Source organism: Eretmochelys imbricata, chromosome 9 (assembly GCF_965152235.1).
Source record: "Eretmochelys imbricata isolate rEreImb1 chromosome 9, rEreImb1.hap1, whole genome shotgun sequence".
Taxonomy (NCBI): Eukaryota; Metazoa; Chordata; order Testudines; family Cheloniidae; genus Eretmochelys; species Eretmochelys imbricata.
In genome coordinates, this window is record NC_135580.1 from 33,157,438 (window position 1) to 33,181,032 (window position 23,595).

The 23,595-nt window shown below is 40.6% G+C and overlaps 1 protein-coding gene across 8 annotated transcripts in view; it reads left to right on the plus strand.

The window, feature by feature from the left end:
* Nucleotides 1–23,595, plus strand: part of TRIP12 (thyroid hormone receptor interactor 12) — a 152,351-nt gene that overhangs the window by 7,421 nt on the left and 121,335 nt on the right. Inside the window, exon 1 of one of the 8 annotated variants that reach the window (XM_077826440.1) lies at nt 18,845–18,896. The exons of the other annotated variants lie outside the window; for them this stretch is intronic. The gene's annotated coding sequence lies outside the window, so the exon portion shown is untranslated. Of the gene's footprint in view, nt 1–18,844; nt 18,897–23,595 lie in introns of those variants that run through there. 8 annotated transcript variants of the gene reach the window in all.

The window sequence follows — 23,595 nt, forward strand, 5'->3', positions numbered from 1 at the left end:
CATTGACTCCAAGAGATTGAGCCAGAGTAGGCTTTCTTCATTTGAAGTGTTATTTTGAACAATAACTTTTTTTAAATTTGTCCAAAGTGTAGCAGTGAAACATGGGTAACATTTCAACCTGTTAATCAAGTGGCAGTTGATCCATTTTAGCTCTAGTTTGATTTCCAGTGTGGACTACTCCTTCATGAAATCAACACATCTCATATACAGACTCTTAAAACTAAATTCATCTCTGGGGAAAATGCAGACCTACATCTAAGGGTGCGGGTGTGTGGAAACAAAACTAATTCAAAGCAAGAAATTGGTAAAACACTAGTGTGTTAATAAGCATTTGAGGGTAATGGGCAGTAAATTAGACACACATAATGTAATACAGCATGGTGGTATTTTTAGTTCCTGGGCTACATCTGCAGACATATGTCAAGTCATGGAGCAGGGAAGGTGATAATACATCTCTGTATTATCTTGGTGACACGGCACCCAGAATACTGCATTCATCTATGGACTCATCTTTGTCACAAAGGTATCAGCAAATGGGAGTGAGATTGGAAGATAGGGAGGTGGGTATTGATTTGAGGAAAAAATTAGATGTGTACTAATGGGATAAACAGCAACTGGAGAGAAGTGGTGTGTGGATATGACTGCCTTTCAGGTATTTATAAATTAATACCAGTGATGGAGAAGAATTATTTAGGGTGATACAGGAGGGCACAAATAAAAATAATATGGTGGCATTTAAAGAAAATAGGCCTCATTTTCAAGAAGCTTTTTCTGGCTTAAATTGCAGCTGTTAAACTGACATCTCTTTAAGCAAAGTATTATAAGCCACATCACTTAAGCCACTTGAGACAAAGCAGTAAAACTTGTACTACAGGGAACAGCCCTGCATAGGCAATAGGGTAGAGTAATAGGTATCTTCCAGTAAATAATCTGATGATGAAAATTAGCTAGGATTAGTAACTAAAACAGGATAAACATTGTGATTGTTGCAAATAAATTACTCTTGTAGAAATAATTTAGAAAGTTCACTTTCATGTAACAGGGAATGAAAGTTTACATCATGCCACTAGCTTTCAGGGTGAGGGTCAAGTTAGTGGGGGATGGCGGGGAGGGGGAAATCAAATTTGTGTATGGAAAAGCTTGGCAAACGAATAACAGGATTTCCCTGCCTGTGGTGGATGATTGTGTACCTTTCCTGGAATATGATGATTTTTGTGGTATGGCTTTTGAATTGGAGCTTAATAGAAGGCCTTAATACTACAGCATGTGGACAGTCTCTGGTCTAATAGTCAAAACTAGTCAATGATAAATTTGCCATTAGGTGTAGGTAGGCTGTTAAAACATAAATTGTCGTATCACGTGTCAAAATATACAAAGTTGTTATTCTTAAGTCAAACAAAGTTCTCAAGTGGCATTTTTCCTGTTACCTATCTATAAACTTTTTGTTGATTGATTGTATAATGAAATCAACATTTACCAAAAAAAAATCTAATCCTTCCGAGTTTACGCATAGATTATGTCAATCATTATCTAATGTGAAATATATAGGTGGGAGAGCGCAAGTATTGAAGCTTGTCTTTTTATTCGAGAACCTGAAACCCTGGCTCCTTTTTTCTTAAATTAAGGAAAAACTTCTGGTTTTGCAAGCAGTTTCTCTTTTACATAAATGTTTGTTCCTAGGACTTCAGATCAGTTTATTCTTTCGATACTGCCTGTTGTATTAGAGTTAGTTTCTTATTTGCTAGGATATAGGAATTTTGGGGAGTGATTTGATATTTTCCAAATCATGCACACTTTTAGACACATCCTTGATCTTCAGTATCACTTTAGAGTGAATGTTCCAAATAGTCTCTCTGGTTTAAAATCTATGTACTTAAGCCTTGGTCAGAGCAAAGGCTTGAGCCAGTTCTAAAGTGCATAGATGGGAATCTTGTTTGGAACAGTGTTAGAATTAATCTGGTGTCACTTGATGTTCACACTGTAGATACAGTAACAGGTCCTAGTTTACTTGAACCAGGAAGTTTCTTGGGTATGTTTAGCCCTCTTCCCCAATCGTCAGCTTTTCACCCTTCATCTGTGAATAAAATTTGAAAGCATATCCTCATTACTTAAACTGATTTTATATTTCATTAACTATTAATGTTTGTGATAGGCTAAATGGATTAAAATATTCCTTTTAAGGTTTGTGCTGGCTGGTTGAAAAATAGTTGCACAATTTGTCTACTAGGTTACTTTCTGAACTAATTGGGACACTTCTTACCATTATTCTGGAATAACTATTCTAGAAGTAACACTTTTCTAGATACCGCAGTTGTTACGGTGTAGCAGTTTAATCAAAAGTTAAGAATGAATTTACCTAACGCAATATATTTGTAGTTCTGCTTTTATTCTAGTACTGAACAGATAAGTAACACTGACTTCAACTTTTAAACCATTTGTATTCCTCATCATGTATTTAGCACTGTGGGAAGAAAGTGTGAGGTCTGGGCATGAGGAGCTTTACCAGATAGCATTTCAGGTCTAGACCTTTCTCTGCGCTAAATACACTTCCCATTGGTGGCACCTCTAGTATAGATAAGATGGTTCTAGCCACCATCTAGACCAGTTATGAGCTGGACATAATGATTGGTAGCTGGCCTACACTAGCATTCCTACAATTACTCATGCTACCTGGCATCCTGTCTACAGTAGAGCTCCCAATAGTGCTCACACCAGCAGAGCTGAACTAATGTTAGTAATAGTAGAAATTAAAAAAATGTTCCTGCCTCCATGGAGCCAAAACTTTATGTATTTAAAAAAAAAACAAAAAACCCAAAAAACAGTTGTTGCACAGCTCCTAAAGTCATTTCACTTGTCTCAACTGTCAAATTATTAAATCGTCCTTTCTTCCAGCAGCTTATGTTGTCTCCTTCATGTCCTTCCTAGCTCTGAGCACTGTCAGTCTTTAACAAAAACCCACTTGCTGTCATGCCCCTCCTATTTAATGGCTTTTGTTGCAAAGTCAAGCCAATGTGATGGCAAACGGAAATCTACATAGTAGGTCATATGACTGACTGCTTTAAAAACGAATTTCTTATCACTTGTGCTCCATCTACCAGTCCTGTACTCCTTCCCCAAATCTTGCTTGTTTAATCTTGCTTGCTGTTAACACTCCAATTAATGTCTTTCAAAGTTGTTGGTTGGGTTTTTTGTTTTGTTCTACTATTGGGTTGACTCAGTTGGTTTGCTTTTCTGTAGTAAAACTTGTTGCCATGGCCTTGAGGTAGCTGCTTTTGCTTTCCTAAGCATGTAGACTCTTCGCACTTTTTTCCCCCTCCCAGCTGGGAGATATCAAACGTGAACACACATCTCCATGTATCATGTGTGCACTGAATGACGCAGCACTAGAAAGATCAAATTGTATAGTCATAGTATAACTGCACTACTTAAGCATATTCAGAGAATAATAAACCCCTCTAGAAATCAAATGTGTAACTTTTTAAGAGTCATAAAAATCTAGATGTGTTGTCACTTGGTGCAGCAAGCTTCTTTGTGGAGGCCTATCACTTTTTCTGCCTCTCAAGAAAGGGTGCTAGTGTCACATAGCCAGTGGCAGAAAGAAATACCGAGAAGACTTGTGTTTAGTATTTTTCTCCATACCAAATGCTACTGTTACACATGAGTTCCGGTGCAGTAGTGCTGTTCTTGCCCTCAGCAGACCATCCAGCTTCACACAGATATGTGGGAACACACCCATGATACTAGGAATCGGTGCTGGTACAAAGCTGGGTAGGGCAAGTTAAACACATCCTGTGCTGATGCTAGTGCTTGGCTCTAGAGTTAATGTCTTCTATGCTGTCTCCTTCCTCCCCTCTCACCACCTCCCTTTTCATTATAGACCCTAGCTCAGCGGGTCTCAAACTGTGAGTTGCAAGCCCAAAGTGAGTTGCAAGCCCGTTTTAATGGGGTCGCCAGGGCTGTTTTAGACTTACTGGGGTCCAGGGCCCAGGCCCAAGCCCCAGGGCTTCAGCCCTTGCTGGCAGGGCTCAGGTTACAGGCCCTCTGCCTGGGGCTAAAGCCCTTGCGCTTGGGCTTTGGCCTCCTGCTCTTTCTCCTTCTCTTCTCCTCCCTTCCCCCCCCGGGGCAGTGGGGCTTGGGCTTTGGCCCCCCTCACCACCACCCTGGCTGGCAGGGCTCAGGCATGCTCAGTCTTCAGTCTCCTCTCCTGGGGTCATGTAATTTTATCAGAAGGGGGTCGCAGTGCAATGAAGTTTGAGAACCATTGCCCTACTGCTACAATCACAAGAGTGTTGATTCCAGCTGCTTTCTTAACAAAGGTATATCTACACTACAGAGCTGTAGAGTGCCCTGTAAGAACTGAGTGCACATATGCTTTGGCATTCCCGTACATAAATTTCTTCACTCTGAAGATGTCTGTTTCATCTTTAAGCAGTTGGTCTAGTAGGACAATCCAGATTAGATTACCAGTCTTGCAGTTCCATGTCTTGTAAATATGAACTAGTCATTATAGACTAAATACTGTCTTAATTTTAAGTTGCTCCACATCAGCATGTAGGTGTTGGGGTTAGAGAAAGAAGTGGAAATAGAACTGGAAGTTTTGACAACTGAATAGAGGATGTTGCGGAAGCTGGAGCTTTTGTCTTCAGGGGAGGTGGTCTGGGATACTGGGATAAACATACCAGTGGGAGACTTAGGCTAAAATAGTCAGTGATATAACTAATCATGCTGATTTTGAAATTTGCATATTAACTCTGAAATAAAACGAATTCAGATGAATGGGTTAGTTTAACCTCTTTAGAAATAGTATTTCACGCTGCCAGTAAATGCAGGGAGACAATGCTGCTTTAGTTAACTTTACATTTGGAATGCTTCTCTACAGCCATTGTTTCTAACAAAAAAAGGGTGAGGGCTTGGATTCTAGAACAGAGCAGCCACGGGTGGTTTAGCCTAAATATTTTATGGCTGCAGGATTGTGGGATACATGGGGTCCTGAGTACAAGGGTGGATTGATTGGGGGGCGGGGGGGTGTGTGTGTGTGGTGTGTTTTTTTTTTTTTTTTTTTTTGAGTGGCTGTGGGGTTTTGTTTTTTTTAATCACTGGGTTTTAATCAGGTTTAAATCAGCAAGCAGGCAACCTTTCTTTAAATAGTTGATTTTTATTGTTTTGGATTTGTACATCTTAATTTCCTAAAGAGAGGTTGGATTCTTACTGGTTACCAACCTATAGGATGTGTTGATTTGCAACTGAATATAACCTTTATTTTAAACTTGGTGCTTTTTTGCTAACAGGATGATACATCACACACATTTTTAAGCAACTATATAGCTTAGTGTACACTTCTTCAGATTTCAGAGTAGCAGCCGTGTTAGTCTGTATTCACGAAAAGGAGTACTTGTGGCACGTTAGAGACTAACCAATTTATTTGAGCATAAGCTTTCGTGAGCTAAATCTCACTTCATCAGATTGTTAATATTTACACTTCAGTATGTTAAAAATGAAGTACTTATTTACTAAATGTGATATTTTTTTTTTTTTGTCAAGCTCTTTTCTGAAGGGAAGTAAAACTCGATTAACAGTGCACAAAAACAGCATTTAATTATTTTATTAAATGTACCTTAACTGTAATGGACACAAGAATAAAGTTTATCAAAGCAAGTTTTGTGTTTAAAACTGATTTATTAAACAGTTTACCTGAACTATTTATTTTTTCTGTAGGTAGTTAGTTGAACTGATGCTTTCTGGTCATTCTGTCCTCCAACGCTTTAAAACTAGTAGATTGCATGCTTGCACAATTAGTTTTTATTCATAGTCTGTGTGATGGAGGTGTATAAACCTTGCACTAACCTGGAAAGGTTTAAGGAACTGCTCTGGTTTGGAGTAGCCCTGCCCTTCTGCACCTGCAAGTCATGCCAGGAATGGAGGAGGTATTTAAAAGGGGAAAACTCAATGAGGAAGGGCAGTTGTGTGAGGGAGCAGAATGATGAGCTTCCCACCTCCCAGGAAGAGGCCTCGTGGTGAGCAGAGCCTACAAGCTTGCCTAAAAAAAAAAATCCAACTCCCTTAAGAATAAGGGGTGCTGTATTCTATAACTTCAGTGGACTTGAATTCTGACTCTGAGAGAGTAGAGGCTAGTGTTCCCATTTGAGCTATCTGTGTCTCTTCTCCTTGTTGTTGTGTGGTTTTGCTACTCCTGAGTTTTGTTTGTCCCACGGTTCTCTGAAGGTAGGAAGTATTCAGAAAGACTCAGCTGGAAGGAAGGCTGAGAATTCATCACTGCTGAAGTACTACAGAGTGCCCCTACTGGAGTGACTGAACCTGATTTGAGTGTTGTTCTCTCAAAACCCCAGTGGGGTGATGCGTAAGGACCCTGTCAGGTCCCTGCCAGTTTGGAAAATGAAAACAAGCTTTTCTGATTTTTCAACCCCCAAATGGTTATTTAACTTTCAACTAGTTCAGGTCAATGACTTGTTCAAAAAATGAAAATAGTATTTTCTTCATCTCTGCACCTGCAGAAGAGGCTAATGCTGTCAAATGCTGGTTTAGCAGCAGATTGGTTCCAGGAGCTTAGCCTGTGACTTTCACCAGTTTAGTGGTTTGCTGCCATACACTTCAGAATGTTTTGTACTTCTACTAAATGACATTAACAGATTAAATTGAAAAACGATATCCTATGTTAAGGCCTAAACGTACATTTATTTAAAAAATAAAGTATATTTAGATTAAAAAATCCCTTGTCTTAAAAGAAAATCGATTTTTATCCACCCTACTCAGTACTATTCTAAATATTAATACTTCTATCCAAGGATCACTCCATTCATCATAAATGTTAATGAATTCAAGTTTCTACACATAAGCTTTAGTTCGGTGAGGGTGTTAGAGTACTCCTTATAGTTAAGGTTGCTTAAGTGTTCCTGTCCTAACCACCTGTCTTCAAGGAGTCATAACTTTCTGAAGCATCGCTTTTTCAAGTTGAAATTTTTGAGCGCTGGCATCCTCTCATAGGTACTTTTTTTTTTTTAAAAAAAGGTCAACCTTCTGTCAGTCTTGCTATTTAAAAATCGTAAGTATGTTTGGGAATATCCCTCACTGACCAATGTCTTGAATGTTTGGCCTACTAAAAAATTCACTTCAGCCATGCACAGCAAATCTTGTACAACTTCACAGCATTATTTATATTTGGAGTACTATGTACTATGCATGACTCTTTTACACACAACTTCCTTAGTCGCCCAAATTACTCAAATGGGACAGCACCCATTTCCAGCTGTTTCTGGGAAACATCAAGTCTAGTAAAGGGATCCTCCTCATGCTGCTGCTATTGAACATCCAACCACAATGCTTTTTAGCTTAGGCTACAGGTTCCTTAACTCTAGATTGTAGACCCCTGGCTTACAGAGCACTTGGGGAGTGCATTTTGGAAACACTTGGGCTATGTCTACACTACAGGCAGAATCAACACTCTCTGAGATTGATCTGTGAGTGTTCGATTTAGCAGGTCTAGTGAAGACCCTCCAAATTGACAGCAAATCTCTCGTCTGTCGACCCCTGTACTCTACCCCCAACAAAAAGAGTAAGGTAAGTCAACAGGAGCGTTTCTGCTGTCGACACCCCACCCACCTCCCCCGTGCAGTGTAGGCCCTGTGGTAACTGAGCCTAAGATAACGTCAACTCCAGCTATGTTGTTAACATATTTGGAGCAGTGTAGCGTAGGTCGACTTACCGCAGTAGTGCAGATGTAGCCTTGGTTGGTCGTGTGGTCTACTTGTTTCCAGCTGAGAAACTGAAACAGATGGGTGGGGAAAAAAAAAATCAGTGAAGAGCACAAATAGTTGGTCTGAGAAATCTTTGTCCTTTTTTTAAAAAAACAACAACCCCCCTCTGCTAAATACAGTAGTAGTTTACAAACAGTACTCATGTAATCAGTGCCAGTAGCTGCTCAAGGGGAGTTATGGATCATCATGCTTCCATGAGGCTATTGAAGATGTTGATCCTACACACTTCATGAGCTCTGGCCTAGGAGAATGTGAACAGGGCTAGGGGGCCAGAATTCTGTCCACCTCTATTCCAACAACTGCCCTTAATTTCCTATCCTCTCACGCTTATTTAGTGAAACCACACACCAGCTTATGGCGTAAACTGATGTACGGTCCCCACTGTACTGATAGGGCAGTTGAGGCACTTTAAGTTTCAGTGCCTTTGGTTGCATGCCTATGACAAAATTGGAAACAGGCCCAGATCTGTGATTCTCAAGCTGCTGTAAATGTTTAATTATGCTGCCTTTTAAAAATGGGGCAGTTGTGGTTACATGTGTCATCTCTCTCAGATAATGTGTTGTGAAATGGTGTGGTGGTATCAGGCCCATATTACACAAAGGCTGTCTGACTTGCAAGATTTGCAGTAGTGGTTTAGGTTAAACTATCAGTCTGATAGTTATTTGCTGTGTGACTTTGGGTAAGTCACTTAACCTCCTTCCTCTTCACAAAGAAAATGGATATTAACTCACTGGAGCACTGAGAAGATTAATTAGGGGTGATCAGTTCTGTGAAAAATTGCTGTTTTCTGATCACCTGCAGATTGGAAAAACAGTGTGTTTTGGAGCAGCTCCTCTATCTTAGCTTTACTGCTTTTTACGCAACCCAGAGAGGATGGGAGGATCTATTTATAAGAAGGGACAAGTAGGGTAGGGGAGAGTTTTAAATATTGAGAAGCTAACTTGAAAGTCACAATTGGTACCCACAGTAGCAATGATGCTTTCAGGTCCTGTTGGAAAGGATGGTCTGGTGGTATAAACATCAGGTTTCACATACTTTCCTTGGAGACCGTGGTCAAAATCTAGACCAGGTACTTCAGACACTCCTCTTCAAGGTTGGCATATTCCCTCCCTTTACTATATTTTAATTTTCCAATGCTACTCCATTTTATTTAGTAGTTTTAAATAGAGGGATGCCATTTCATGGACAAAATAGCTTAGTGTAAGAAACTTGTCCCATGGCACTATTTTTGTAGCAACTCATAGGCACCATCTTGTCTTTCCTGTAACTTCTACCAATAAGAAGCCATAGGTATGAGCTAGATTTTTAACCCTGTCATTCTCCCTAAATCAGCAAGGCAGATGGGGAAACAGAGGCACCAAGAGACGTGAGTTGCCCAGTGGCACACAGCTGGTCAGTGGCAGAGCCAGGAACAGAACCCACATATCCTGACTTAATCTAGTCTATCCACTAGATCACACTATCCATCTTGGAAGAGAGATGAGGCAGGGGATTGCAGGAAGAGGATGGTTCTGGTTAAGGTAGTTGAATGCCACTCTGAAGAACTAGATTCTATCTCTGCCTCTGCCACAGAGTTCCTATGGGATGCTAGACTAGTCATGTAATACAATGTGCATTCTTCATTTTCCTCTGCTTCAGTTTCCCCATATGTAAAAGGGAGATGATGATGATACTGGCCTCTTCGGTAAAGCTCTTTTTGAGCCACAAATGAAAAGCATTATATAAGAGCTATACACCTTCCAACTTTTTGCAACAAATGAAGCAGGGCTCTGGCAATTAAGCCTTTTGCTACACAACTCTCATTCCTCCCATTCTGGGTCCATTCTGTGCATTGAGGTAGGGATCCTCGGGGATAAGGGGGCAGTATATGAACAAGTAATTGAAGACTGTTTCATAATGCCTACACACAAAGGGGTGGAATTAAGGCTTCATAGGCAGCCTTAATTCTGGAATTTCCTAACTTTTCAGCGCTTGACTTTGGAACCTTAATGTTTTAACTGTTTTGAGTGTAATAATTGTACATGGGGATGGATGAGTAAATCCATGTTATCTGCATATTGCTGGCACTCGAGTCTATGGTAAGACTAGCAGCTGCATGTACATATTGAATAGGACTGGAAAGAGAATTGATCCACGTGGGACTTTACAGGTGAGGGGGTCAAGTGGCAGAGGTATAGTTTCTGATTACTCCTCTTTGGGTGCATCTCTGAAGGGTGGATTTAAGTATTTTAGCATATTTTCCCATAATCCCTACTACTCCTCTTTAGTGGACAGCAGCATTTCGTGAAAAACTGTTGATGAGCTTGTAATTAGTCTTTTGGCTAACTCCTTCAATATATGAGCAAGCTCAGAGGTTTGATCCTGGACAGTAGTTAATTAAAATGATGGATCCAGGGTGAATTTCTTCACTATTGAATTAGTGTGTGTTTTGAAGGGGAAGATTTCTTCCCTGAATGGGGTCTTTTGTTCATGACCCATTCACCAACTAGGAATGGCATGGTTTGGATTCAAAGGTTTATCCAAGACCTATCTAGGGTGTCAGTATTTTGGGAATGCAGGCTGGGTGTTCATTGGCTGGCATGGAGGAGCAGATCTATGCTAGTTAAGATGACTTTTTCCAAATGTGTGTGTGATCTCTGCAAAATAGGATGATTTTTCCTTCAGAGTGCTTGGGTTGAGTTCAGTGTCAAGGGCCTACAACCTACCACAGAAGTGGTTCACTGCCCTTAAAGTGGGATTTGATATCTTCAATAGAAGCTGATAGGAAGGTTCTCTTGGCCTAAAATATAGCCTCAGCATAGGCTTGGAGAAATTCTGTTTCAACATGTCTGATTCAGTCTTTGTTTTTCACCCTCTGTACTAGAATTTGACCTTCTCTTTACATCTGGCACAGGGTGTCAGTAAACAAAGGAAATCCTGTGTGGACAGTGGGGAGCAAGGAGGCTTTTTGCGACTAAAGTGTCTATGACAAATCATCCATCCTCAACTACTCTTTGTACTGTAGGTGGAGAGTTGCTGTTCTTTAGCATAAATTTACATATTCTGCTCTCTAAATTACTGTTGCTGTGGGGCCATACTAATCTAGCAAAAAATCTCTGAACTGTGATTGAGTTACGTGCATACTCTCTAAGGTTAAGATTCTGTCACAGATATTTTTACTAGAAAAAAGTCGATGGGTCATGGGCAATAAACAAAAGTTCATGGAAGTCTATGGCCTGTCCTGACTTTTAGTAAAAATATCCTGGTGGGGACAACTAACAGAACGCTGCTGGGGGATGACCTCTGGCAGCTGCTCCAGCCCCATGGGGCTGACCCAATCCCAGCTGCTGCTCTGGTGGCCCTGGGGCTCATCACTGCTCTGGCCCTAGTGGGGCTGGCCTAACACTTGCCGCTGCTTCAGCCCTGGGGCCACTGCTGCAGCAGCCCTGGGGCTGACAGCTGCTTTAGCCCTGCCTGGAAGAAGTCGCAGAGGTCCCAGAAAGTCACAGAATCTGTTACCTCAGTGACAGAATTGTATCGTTAATCTCTCAACCTAGGTCATTTTTTTTTTTTTTTTAATTTTTTTGGCTTCGTCTCCTGAATGATGTGATGTATATCCGTGCTACACAAATGAGAATTTCAATTGCCTGCTAGTGCTGGGTGGGGATGGAGGACTGTAAATTATATAATACAGTACTGAAATGGATTTCTTAGCCAGTCTGAGCTTCAGAGATGAGTAACTATACAGTTTGGGGGGAAATGGGGAGTGTACAGTCCTTGCACTTCTTGGATGTATTGATCATACTAATAAGACACTTTTTCAAAACCCTGTATTATGAAATTCCTGTATTTTGGCTGATGACTGTCAGCCAGAGTAAAACATTTATAGAATTATTTAATATTCACATCTCTTCTGACTGGCCCCTTCTCTGATTGGATCTGTTCTTAAATGGCTTTCCTCCTCTTGTCCCTCAGTATGGTCCTCTGTTGGTATTATGACCCTCTTCTTGCCGATATCATTGGTTTAATGCCCCTGCAACAACAAAGATATTAACTGAAGCAGAAATTCCAAAACCTACACCAAAAGTGTTCCTATTTCTTTCTTGTACGTCTCTCTAGTTCCTATTTCTGCAGTGCGGTAACCAAATTAGAAGAGTTTTAAAGGCATATGCATCCCTTCAGTGTTTATAAATGCATTATATTATGTCTCCCATGCAATCCTAACGTCTTGTTCATATTGACTACTGTTCTGTACTGAGCAGAAGCTTTCATTGAGATATCCACAATGATTTAAGTGGTCAGCTACCTAAGTGGCAGGCGCTGAGCAAAATATATCGAATTTTTCCCTCTACTGAAAGGATTGCATAGATGGGCTTAGCAAGGGCCGGTGTGGGACTAGTAAGTCTGAATGAACTAGTAGGTGCCAGGTCAGTTACATGCATATCTCAAAACTTAAGAGTATTCCTGGAGGTGGCAAAAATATCCACGATACCACATCTAACTTAAATTAATTGTAGTAGACTGCACTCTGTTTTGTGTGTTCTGCAGACACTTTATAGAACCAGAGGATGTCTTTTTGGATACTGTCCGCTGAGGAATGGGTTCCATACTTCGTTTCCTGTTTTGAATTTCTTGGAATAATTAAGACTGAGGCAGGGACACAGGTATTCATTCCATGATCACAATACAGCCTTTGCTGCAAAACTGAGCCTCAAAGTCCATTTTTGAAAACTGTTTATTTTCACAGCCATATGGGTTAGAAACTTGAAAATATGAACCATGTAAACTGATGCAGTGCGGTCTTCGAGTGTGCAGATACCATGAAACAATAGCTGTGAAGATGGTGAACTGCCTTGTTGATATGAGTGACGAAAAGTAACTTGAAACGTAAACATAACTAATTTGCTAAATAATGTTAGCAGAAAAAATCAGCTAGTATTCTCATCCCATAGTCCTGAACTGCCTTCTACATGTTCTCAGATGCCAAAAGCTCCATTTGTCCACTGCTTAACTATCCAAACCTTCAGTCTTGACCCTGACAACTTATACGATGCACAGTTCATATGAATCTTCACCATGTCAAACTAGAACTGGGAGAACTGCATAAAATAAATGGAATTCAATACTAAATAACTTGGGGAAGGGGACTGTTCATAGTTCTGATTGTGTTCAGTTTCATAGTTAAACTCATAACTCTAAAAAATTAAATGAAGCAGCCTTACAGTAGAATTCATGTTCAGGTTGCTGCGGAGTACCCAGGCCTTTCTATAAAGCCTTGGTTTGACCTTCTTGCTGCTGACAGATCTCATCCCTCCTGTCTGTCTCCAAGACCCCAATCTCCTTGACTATAGGTCACCTGGGCTCTCAGTGCTCAAATGAGCATTTTAAAGGGAGCTCAAGTTAGAAATTGTGTTTCAGGGGACTGGGCATATTGCCCTATAAAAACAATATTAAAAGGATATCTGAGATCTATGGAGTCTGATGGAATGGGCTGGAATTATTTTTTTGGCATATATAAAAGGAAGTTATTGAAAGTTGGTTGAGTGAGTTGTCTCTAACTCTTCTGGAATAGCTGTGCCAATTGGGTCTGTTTTTAAATGCTTTTCCTCCTCTTATCCGTTAGCATGGTCCTTTGTCAGTAATATGAAGCTCCTCTTGCCCTCATCTTTGATTTTAATGTCAGAGTTCTTTTACTGGGAAGTTCTGTAACTTGATCATTATACTGTCTGAGAGAGCTGCACGTTTTCTGCCAGATTCGTATGTTAGTGCTACTTCTATTCCTGCCTCAACTTCTTGATGTCTTCGATAATGTCCTAATAGGTCTCAATATCCAATAGTGATATTGTTGGTCTAATCAGGACTTCTTCATTCTAGTCTTTGGTACAACTTTTCTTTAAATTCAGGCAATGATACTTTTAGATGTCAGAAAAGTCCATTGACAGCTGAATCTGTCTGCTTGCTCCATGGAGGTAGTATACACTAAAACTACTCTAGCTGAAATTGTTTAAGAAATATATACAAGAGGTTGATTAAGTATTCTGCCAAGACATTGGCTTCCTTCCTGGGTGGAAAGATGTATCTGCAGGAATGTCTGTAAAGTAGTGGTATCTAACTCACCTTTTTTGAGAGAGAATACTTGTGGAATTTGGTTTTTAAAGTGAGTAGTACTAGAGTAGAATTTCTCCCTTAGCCATGACAAGAAATCTGTTGCAACTTTCTAATATTAAAATTGTTGTTTTTTTATCCTCCAATCTTGACTAGTTTAGTAAGAGTACAGAAATAGAAACTTAACCTGTTAATTGGATTTCTGCTTCTCAGCAGGAACAATAATTAGATTTAATTGGAGGCAAGTTTGTAAATTGTACTAAATTAATAAGCCTTGGTTGTATTCTTATAATATGTGGATCTAAAAATCATAAGCATAGCCTACTGCCAATCTTTTAGGTATAGTGCTATCAGGAAAGGAAGTGTCAGCAGGCAACAGCCCTGGAAGGTGCCAGAGTTCACTGTTGGTGCACTGTTGCCAGTTAGCATAGACTAGAGGTGGGCAAACTACAGGCCACATCCAGCCTACAGGGCCTGGCTCCTGGCTGGGGAGGCTAGCCCTCAGCCCCTCCCCCGTAGGCACAGCACTATGGGTGGCTGGGCTGTGAGTTCCTCCAGGGCAGCAGCTTGTCTGGCTCCTGCCGGGCAGTGCAGCTGCCAGACATGCTGCTTTGAGTGGCATGGTAGTGGGGCCAGGGGGTTAGATAAGGGGCTGGGAGCTCCAGGGGGGCAGTCAGGGGACAGGGAGCAGGGGGCGGAGGTTTGGGGGGCAGTCGGTTGGGGATGGGGAACGGGGTGGTTGGGTGGGGCAGTCGGGACAGGGAGCAGAGAGGGTTTGGATGGGGCAGGAGTCCCAGGAGGTGGCAGTCAGGGGACAAGGAGCAGGAGGGTTGGACAGGAGGTGGGGGTCCCAGGAGGAGATGGTCAGGGGACAAATGTGTACCAGGTTATAAACAACCAAAGTCAGTCTTATATTTCCATAAATTGGAGTTGATGCACTTCACTCCTAAGGCACAACAAAATTCCCATCATTAAGTTATGTCAAGAGCTCCTAGCGTATATGGATGGATATTGGGTTTTAATTTAAAAAAAATGAGCAAAAATAAAACCTTCCTATCTTTGTGGCATATTCCCATGAATAAACTGTCACCAGCTGAAATTTAACTTGGCAAAAAAGAGCTCCCGATTTCCTTTTCCCTCCCCTTCTTTCATGGGTACATAACTCCTCCATTCTTCCTATCGCTCAAGCTGGTAATCTTGATTTCACCATGGGGCAGAGTCAATCCTGACCCACACATCCAGATCATGTCTAATCCTTATTGCTTCTTACTGCATAGCATCTGTAAGATCTGACCATTTCTCTGTCCCTGTGCTGTCGAAACTCTTGTCCAAACCCTGATCATCTTGCATCTTGATTATTGTAGTTGCCACTAAACTTCTCCCCTCCAAGTTCATTTAGAATGCTGCTAAAATAATCTTCAGGCTGCCTGACTAGATTATCCTTCTAAATCCCTTCATTGGCTCTTCTGCTGTATCAAACTGATCCTTATTTTCAAAACCCTTAACAGCTCTTCCCTGCCTTACCTATCTACTCTAATTTAATTCGTTCAACTCCTTCCTTCACTTAAGTGAACGAAGCTAGAAATCATTGGTAGATTGTCTACTTCACCAACAAGTATTTCTCCTGTGCTGCCCCTTATGAGATGAAAAAGCTTCCAGTCCAAATCCGTAAAGTCCTTTTAGCCTCTAAATCCTTTCTCAAAACTCACCTTGTCAGTGAACTAACCTGATAGCTACATGGTGTGAGGTGAGTTGATTACTGCTCCTAAGAACTGTTCACTTATTTCTCTCATCTACACGTTTCTTAAGATTGAAAACTCTTAGGGGCACAACAGTGTAGAACACAATATTTGTACAGGATCTAGAACAATGGGTCCAAACCTGGCTGAGGCAGTGCTACATGCTACTGCAAAATGATGTGCTTTAGACTTTGACAAAAATAAACATTATATATATATATACACCATTTCATACACAGTGTCTCAAGGGCCACTGTGCAGTCCTTTTTCTAGCTTCTGAATAAATTTTCCAAAGACTGCTAGTGCAAGCTTTACCAGCTCCGCTGACATATCTTCATTCTGATACAGAGTGACAACCTCAGGGTGAAAGAATGTAGTTCATTCAATATGTCCATTTAGCCATTGGCTTCAGAGGGGGAGCAACTGTAGTGGGGCATTTTGTGGATTAATCTTAAGAGCTGGGCTGATCTCACTTTGTAGCTCACCAAACAAGCATTAGCTGGTGTGTGTTGGCCCCTACCAATCTGAACTGAACTTGAACAGACAAACAGAATGTCATATGATTTGTGTATCACTAATAAAACACGTTGATGTTGTCAAGGCTGATGCCCCACTCTGGTACTTCGAGCGCAGAAGGTGGAAGGCCCACAAGGATTCTAAAAATTAATACTGGCCACTCCAGGCTTGTATTAAACTCCCAAGGTCACAGCTTCTCTCTGACCTTTGGATGGGTAGATGCTGCCACCACCCAAGTGCAAAAACCCCTTTGAGAACTCAAGAAGGTGCACTTGGGAATTCCTTCCAGTGGGGTACCCACGAGCCGTTTCATCTCCTCTCAGCTCTTCCTGGGCAGGGGAGAGGGGGGAGAAGGAAATCAGCTGTTGCCATCAGCTAATTAAGCATGTGCACAAACCTCTCAAGATACAAAACTCCAATCCTGTTCTTTAAAAAAAGGTAACTTTTTTTTTTTTTTTTTTAAAAAGGGGGAATAAATACATCTGAAACCTCAGGCTATTGCTAGATTTAAAAAGAGCAAATACAAAAATGAAGAATAAAGAATAGCTTTCTTGAGGTCCAGCTTGAAGGTTACAAACAAAACAAAAGCACCTGGGGTTAGCACAGAGGAGACCACAAGCCATAAAGAAATAAGAGAAACCTAATCGCATCTTCCTAGACATTTCCTGATCTACTTACATATCTGGGGTTTCAAAAGTTGCTTTTAGTCTAATGGACTCTCAATGCTTTTTTGTGGAAAATATGGGGTTAGACAGGGATCTACTGCGGGGACTCTAGTCGATGCGCATGGAAGAAAGGTCTAGACCCTTTTGAAGAGTGTGGCAGAGCGCTGATCTTTAATGTTCTTGATTGATTAGCTCAATACCTTGTCAGATAGCTTAGCTTGTCTGAACACGATTATTTTAAACAAGTTGATCTCAATGTCTGAGGTCAGAGCCATAGGGTCATCTGACTCAAGTGTACTTTTTTTGTTGAGCCTCTATTCTTTTTCTGAATAGAATATGGAAGAAGCAAACCGCAATGTGAGAAGGGTGCCAAAATACTAAGCCATGATTTGCTTCCTCTGAGAGGAGTAACCCATTAGTTACAAACCAATCAATAAAGATACTGAATGAAAACTTCAAACCAGAAGGTAGGGCTTCAGAAACTGACACTTATTAGCCAGAAAAGTAAACCTAATCTTACTTCTGTTGGCTAGGCAAGGCAGCAATAGAAATGAAGGGAAAAGGGGTGCAGCAGTGGAACTATTAAACAGTTTCTTGATATGAAACCAACATACTTTAGCCTCTCATTTCTTGGTTGATGCGGGGACGGGGGGAGGGAAGGAGAGAGACACAGGTTGCTGCTGTTGTAGCTCTTTTGACTACTAAAGGGAGGTAAAAGGCTAGTGTCCTCACCACCCTTTCTTTTTTGCTCTTCCTTTGAGTATGCATACGTTTTTGGCTTCCAACTCCATTATTGCTGGCTATGAGAAGGAATACCAAAGCCCTGGACAGAAGGTGCTGCTGCTTGCAGAGTACTTGATTTGCATCTCTTGAGAGCAGAGATGACTTCTTACTTCAAGCACGTTTTAGCTTACATGGAGACGAAAAAATGGCCTAGAAACATCTACACTAGGATTTCCACTGCTGCTAACTCAGTTCAGTTGAATTGGTGGAAGCATTATTGGAACTCTGAAATTACCTAGTATATTTATTGTTTTAGAGCATAAATGTATACTTATGTCTCTGCTCCTGCATCTAGCAGCTTCCTAGCGGGGAACAGCAAGGTTCAAATAGAATTTTTTGTATCTTACTCAGCTGCAAGTGGACCTGATCTGCAGAAGAATTTTCCTAGGTCACATGTCTGCATGGGACAGTACTACTTTCCTTAAGCCAAGCTGCTTCTCTGCAGTTTAAGGCAGGAAAAGTAAACTAAACGCTACTGGCTTAGCTTCTAGACTCAAAGTTTAGAGTGTATTATTCCTCTTTTGTAAAAACACTTTCGTACTACTGAGATGGCTTGAATGCTTGTGAGCATTGTTGTCTGAAGCTTGACTGTTGCATTTTAATTTGCAGATGCAAAATATCTGAATGGGTGGAAAAGAACAAGTTCCAATTCTACTGAATATTAGTTGATTAAATATTTAGGTTATTGTGCTTTTAGTAGCTTTGAAATTTTATTCTGGACTTGGCATGTTTACTGATTGCGGGACGGTTTGTGTTGAAATAACTAGTAGAAATATTTCCGAAGTATAAACTACTCTTATACAGATAACTAGTTGTGGTGTAGGAATATGTATAGGGGAATTCCTATTAGCGCACTATCTAAAAGAGTTGAAAGACTTTGGAGGTTCTAGCAGATGTTTCTTCAATGTCAATATATTCAATTTGCTGTTGAAAACACTGAAAAGTTAGTGCTAGCAAACAGGAAACTCCTCCCAGTCAATCCAGGTCAGAAGGTGTCCTGGTAAAACTCCACTCTTTCATAAGCTAGTTGTATTAGTTTAAGGATGCTTTAACTTTTTCAAGGATTTGTTTCTTACAAATGCCACCTTCTTTCTTGTGTTGAAATCTCCATAAATCAGGGATAGATGAGGCAATGAGTCTAGTCTTGTAAATAAATGTGTAATTTTAAACTAAGTGAGAACATAATTTCAGATACTGAAGTACCACAAGTTTGTCTTATACTTAATCTTCATTTGTATATGAGTGCATGATTTCTGCTCTTCCTCTTTTTTTTTTTTTTTTAAAGGTAGGGTGAAGACCTTTCTGCTGCAGCGTGGTCCAAACAGCAGCATAAAACTGTGTGTATTCTCTGTGCTTTAGATCGGACTGGTGGTTGGGGTGGGGTGGGAGGAGGAGGTTGTCCTCTCTCCTCTTCTTTCTGCTTCCAACTAGGGCTGTCAAGTATTAAAAAAATTAATTGTGCTGTTAGACTGTAGAATACCATTTATTTAAATATTTTTGGATGTTTTCTACATTTTCAAATATATTGATTTAAATTACAACACAGAATACAAGGTGTACAGTGCTCACTTTATATTTTTATTACAAATATTTGCAGTGTAAATATAAGTAAGTTTTTCAATTCACCTCATACAAGTACTGTAGTGCAATCTCTTTATCATGAAAGTTGAACTTACAAATGTAGAATTATGTACAAAAAAACCTGCATTCAAAAATAAACTTAAAACTGTAGACCCTGAGAGTCCAATCGGTCCTACTTCTTCAGCCAACTGCTAAGAGAAACAAGTTTGTTTACATTTATGGGAGATAATGCTGCTCACTTCTTAATTATGTCCCCTGAAAGTGACAGCAGGCATTTGCATGGCACTGTTGTAGCTGGCGTCACAAGATAGTTACTTGCCAAATGCACTAAAAATTCATATGCCTCTTCATGCTTCGGCCATCATTCCAGAGGACATGCTTCCATGCTGATGACGCTCGTTAAAAAATAACGTGTTAATTAAATTTGTGACTGAACTCCTTGAGGAAAATTGTATGTCTCCTGCTCTGTTTAACCCACATTCTGCCTTATATTTCATGTTATAGCCGTCTCAGATGATGACCCAGCATGTTGTCGCCCCCCCGTCCCCCGAAAACTTTCACTGCAAATTTAATAAAATGCAAAGAAGATACCAATTTCTAAAGATAGCTACAGCACTCAATCCAAGATTTAAGAATCTGGAATGCTTTCCAGAATCTGAAAGGGATGAGGTGTGGAGCATGCTTTCAGAAGTCTTAAAAGAGCAACACTCGGATGCAGAAGCTACAGAACCCAAAACATCAAAAAAGAAAATCCGCCTTCTGCTGGTGGAATCTGACTCAAATGATGAAAATGAATATGTATTGGTCCGCCCTCCTTTGGATAGTTATCGAGCAGAATCTGTCGTCAGCATGGACGCATGTCCTCTACAGTGGTGGTTGAAGCATCAAGGGACACATGAATCTTTAGTGCATCTGGCATGTAATTATCTTGTGACTCCAGCTACAATGGTGCCATGCAAATGCCTGTTCACTTTCAGGTGACATTATAATTAAGAAGTGAACAGCATTATCTCCTGCAAATATAAACAAACTTGTTTGTCTGAGTGATTGGCTGAACAAGAAATCAGGACGAAGTGGACTTGTAGGCTCTGAAGTTTTTACATTGTTTTGGTTTTGAGTGCAGTGATGTAACAAACTACATTTGTAAGTTGCACTTTCAGGATAAAGAGATTGCACTACAGTACTTGTATGAGGTGAATTGAAACACTTTTTTATGTAAAATTTTTACAGTGCAAATATTTGTAATATAAAGTGAGCACCGTACACCTTGTATTCTGTGTTGTAATTGAAATCGATACACTTGCAAATGTAGGGGGAAAATGCAAAAATATAACATTTCAATTGGTCTGTTGGTTTAACAGTGCAATTAATCTTTTTAAAACTAATTTAATCTTTTAAAATTTGAGTTAATCGCATGAGTTAACTCATGATTAATTGACAGCCCTACTTCCAACTCTTCCCACTTTTTTTCTCCTCTCTTTTGAACAGCACTGAATCACTCTTCTTTCCACTCCTTCTCCATGCTGCTGTTTACCATCCACCCAATTTCCTATGAGCCTTCCTCTCTGATTTCAGCTGCTGGTCTCTTCTCTCCTCAATCTCCCATATTTGTCCTCTGTGATGTCAACTTCCATGTTCGATGACTCATCCAACCATGTGGCTCATGTTTCCTCTCCCTCATCTTGTCATTTTTTGATTTGCTCCTACCTGCTTCAACTCTCCAACTCCTTTGACTTTATTTTCACCAAGCAGTGCTCTTTCATTTTCCCACTTTCTCCCACCTAAGACCATCTACCTGGTCTTTACCATTGCCTATCAGTGTCGTGTCTCCCCCCCCCCCCCCGCCCCCCTCCCCAGCACTCTTATTTGGCCTTTCTGTGACTTCCTATCCATCAGTATTGATGACTTGTCTGCTCTTAACCCTTTCCTCTCTATCTTCTCTTCCATTTCTTCCACTGATAAGGTGGTTGTTTCTCTCCATGCTTCATCCTTTTTGCTCTTTTCTCCCATTGCAAGGTCTAATTTGTCAACTTCCAGCTCAGCCTTACTCCAACTCCTGTATGTGTGTAATTTCATTTTTGTCAGAGATCCTCTGCAGCACTTCTTGACAAGGCTGATTTGCTCATCACAAGTTCGTTCTCTCCTCCTTAATTTTTGCCAACATAATTGAATTCCCTGTCTGCAATCCTAGTTATAGTCTCACACCTTTGACTAATTCCTCAAACGACAGGATTTTTCAGATTTCTTCCAAGAGAAAATGACACGTTTCCTCCTTCCTCAACTCTGTTACTTTCTCTGTCAAGTTCAGAAGTCTCCTCTGCTCTCTTCTTTTAACCACTTCAGTTCCAGTGACCCTGGCCCATCTCCTGGTAGTCCTCACACTCACTCTTGTCCTTTCCCATACATTTCTCTTTAGCCTCTCACTTTCCTCTGGGTCTTCCTTCACAGTACAGATATCGTCCAGTTGCTTCAGTCTTAAAAATACTATCGCTCTGCTTGCCTCTCCAACTATGTCCCTTCTCATTTTCATCTCTATAATCATTAACTACACTGTTTGCATTGTTGTCTGCAGTTCCTCTTCTACCCCTGGCATGTCTCTGTCTCTCAAATGATCTCTTACTAGTCATAGATCAGTCGGCTGCCTTCAGCCATTGACCATGCTTGTCGTAAAACTGTCCTTCCTTGGCTTCCAGTACTCTGGCCTCTCTAACTACTCCTTCAGCATGTTGATAGGAAAATCCCCTATCTTCCCCAGCTCTGTGTGTGGGTTCCACAGGGCGGTCGCTCGCTCTCTCCACACGTGGATAATCTCATCTGCAGACAAATTCAGTACAGTCTGTATGCTGAGAACTTGCAGATATACCTTTCTATTCCATACCTGTTTCCTTCTGTCCAAACTAAAAACAGATTTTCTCTCTGACATATCCGTGTGAATGTTGAAGCAATCACTTATCCTCAAACAGGGTAACTTAACACAGAGCTCTTAATCCTTCCTCACTCTGCCAAACCCTTTTCATTACCTCCTTTCTCAATCACTGTGGACATTGCCATACTACCTGTTGCTCAGGCCAGTAACCTGGGTATCCTCTGTCTAGGACCTCTTTAGGGTGTCCCCTTTAGACATAAGCTGTGTAACAGGATCTAGTCAAGTCTTGCAGATGTCTTCCACATAACACTTCTAAGATATGTGGCTTTCCCTGTGTATCCACACAGCTAAAACTCATCCAGGTTCTCATCTTGCATCTTGATTACTGCAACATCGCTTTTTCTCTGGCCTTGACAGAAGTATTTTTTCCTCTCATCCATTCAGAATGCTGCTTCATAGACCATTCTCCTAGCCTGTCGTTTTGATCATGTTTTTTGATCATGCATTTTGATCTTTGCATCCCTATTTGCAACTGTTTGTGCTTCCTACTTTTTGAAATTTTAGGGTTTCTACTTTGCTTGGTTGGGAGGAGAAGAGAAGTGGCTTTGAAGTTGTTCCTTTTGCGGGTTTGGGGTTGGGAAAAGCCAATGTTATCCTTAAGAAGGATGAGGAATTATTTTCGCTTTTTAGTAGTGGATAATGGGTGAAGGGTATTGCTTGTCAATATCCAAGTTGTGTGGAGGTAGGAAAATGTGTTCATCCACAAAAACTTCTTCTCATTCTGGAAGCAAATTACTTTTAAGAAGTATCAGACCTTTCCAAGTGAAGGCGAAAAGTTACTACTTGATAGTTTTTAGGTTGGCCTTGTTTTTTACACTTTTTCTCAAGAGATTGACTGTATTGACAGATTCCTTATAACAGTTAACATTTAGGGTGTATTGGTATCCATGTAATAAGCAAATATAATGGGTAAATAAGGTTTTTAGAATATGTAGTCTTACATGCATTTTTCCTCTAAGGTTTTATGAAGTGCAAGTGCTGTGAAATTTTTTCCTAAACTACTGCTCACTTCCATATTTCTAAATGTTTAATTGTAACATTTCTTGGTATCATGTACAGAGGCAACCTCAACTGGTTGTTTGAATTTTTTTTATAAAGCCAGACAGCTATGAGGATGTTTCCCCTATAATCTCTTCTGCTTGCTTTAATGACTAAAATAGTGGACCTTTTTATTGTTGTTGTTGTTGTCATACTGCTTTGTCCTGTTGCCGTGGAGCCAGCACAGGTAAGAGAATGAGGCCAGGTCTATACTACAGACCTATATCAGTATAGCTACATGGCTCAGGGGTGTGAGAAATCGACACCTCCAGTGACTTATGTCGGTATAACTAACTCCCATTGACCTAGCACTGTCTATATGGGGGAGCTTTTCCCGTCGACATGGTTATCGCCTCATGGTGAGTTGGATTAACTACGCTGAGGGGAAAAGCTCTCCTGTGTAGTAGTGTATTCACTAAAGCCTTACAGCCGTACAGCTGCACTAGTGCAGCTGTACATGAAGACAAGCCCTCAGTTGAGAGTATATTTTT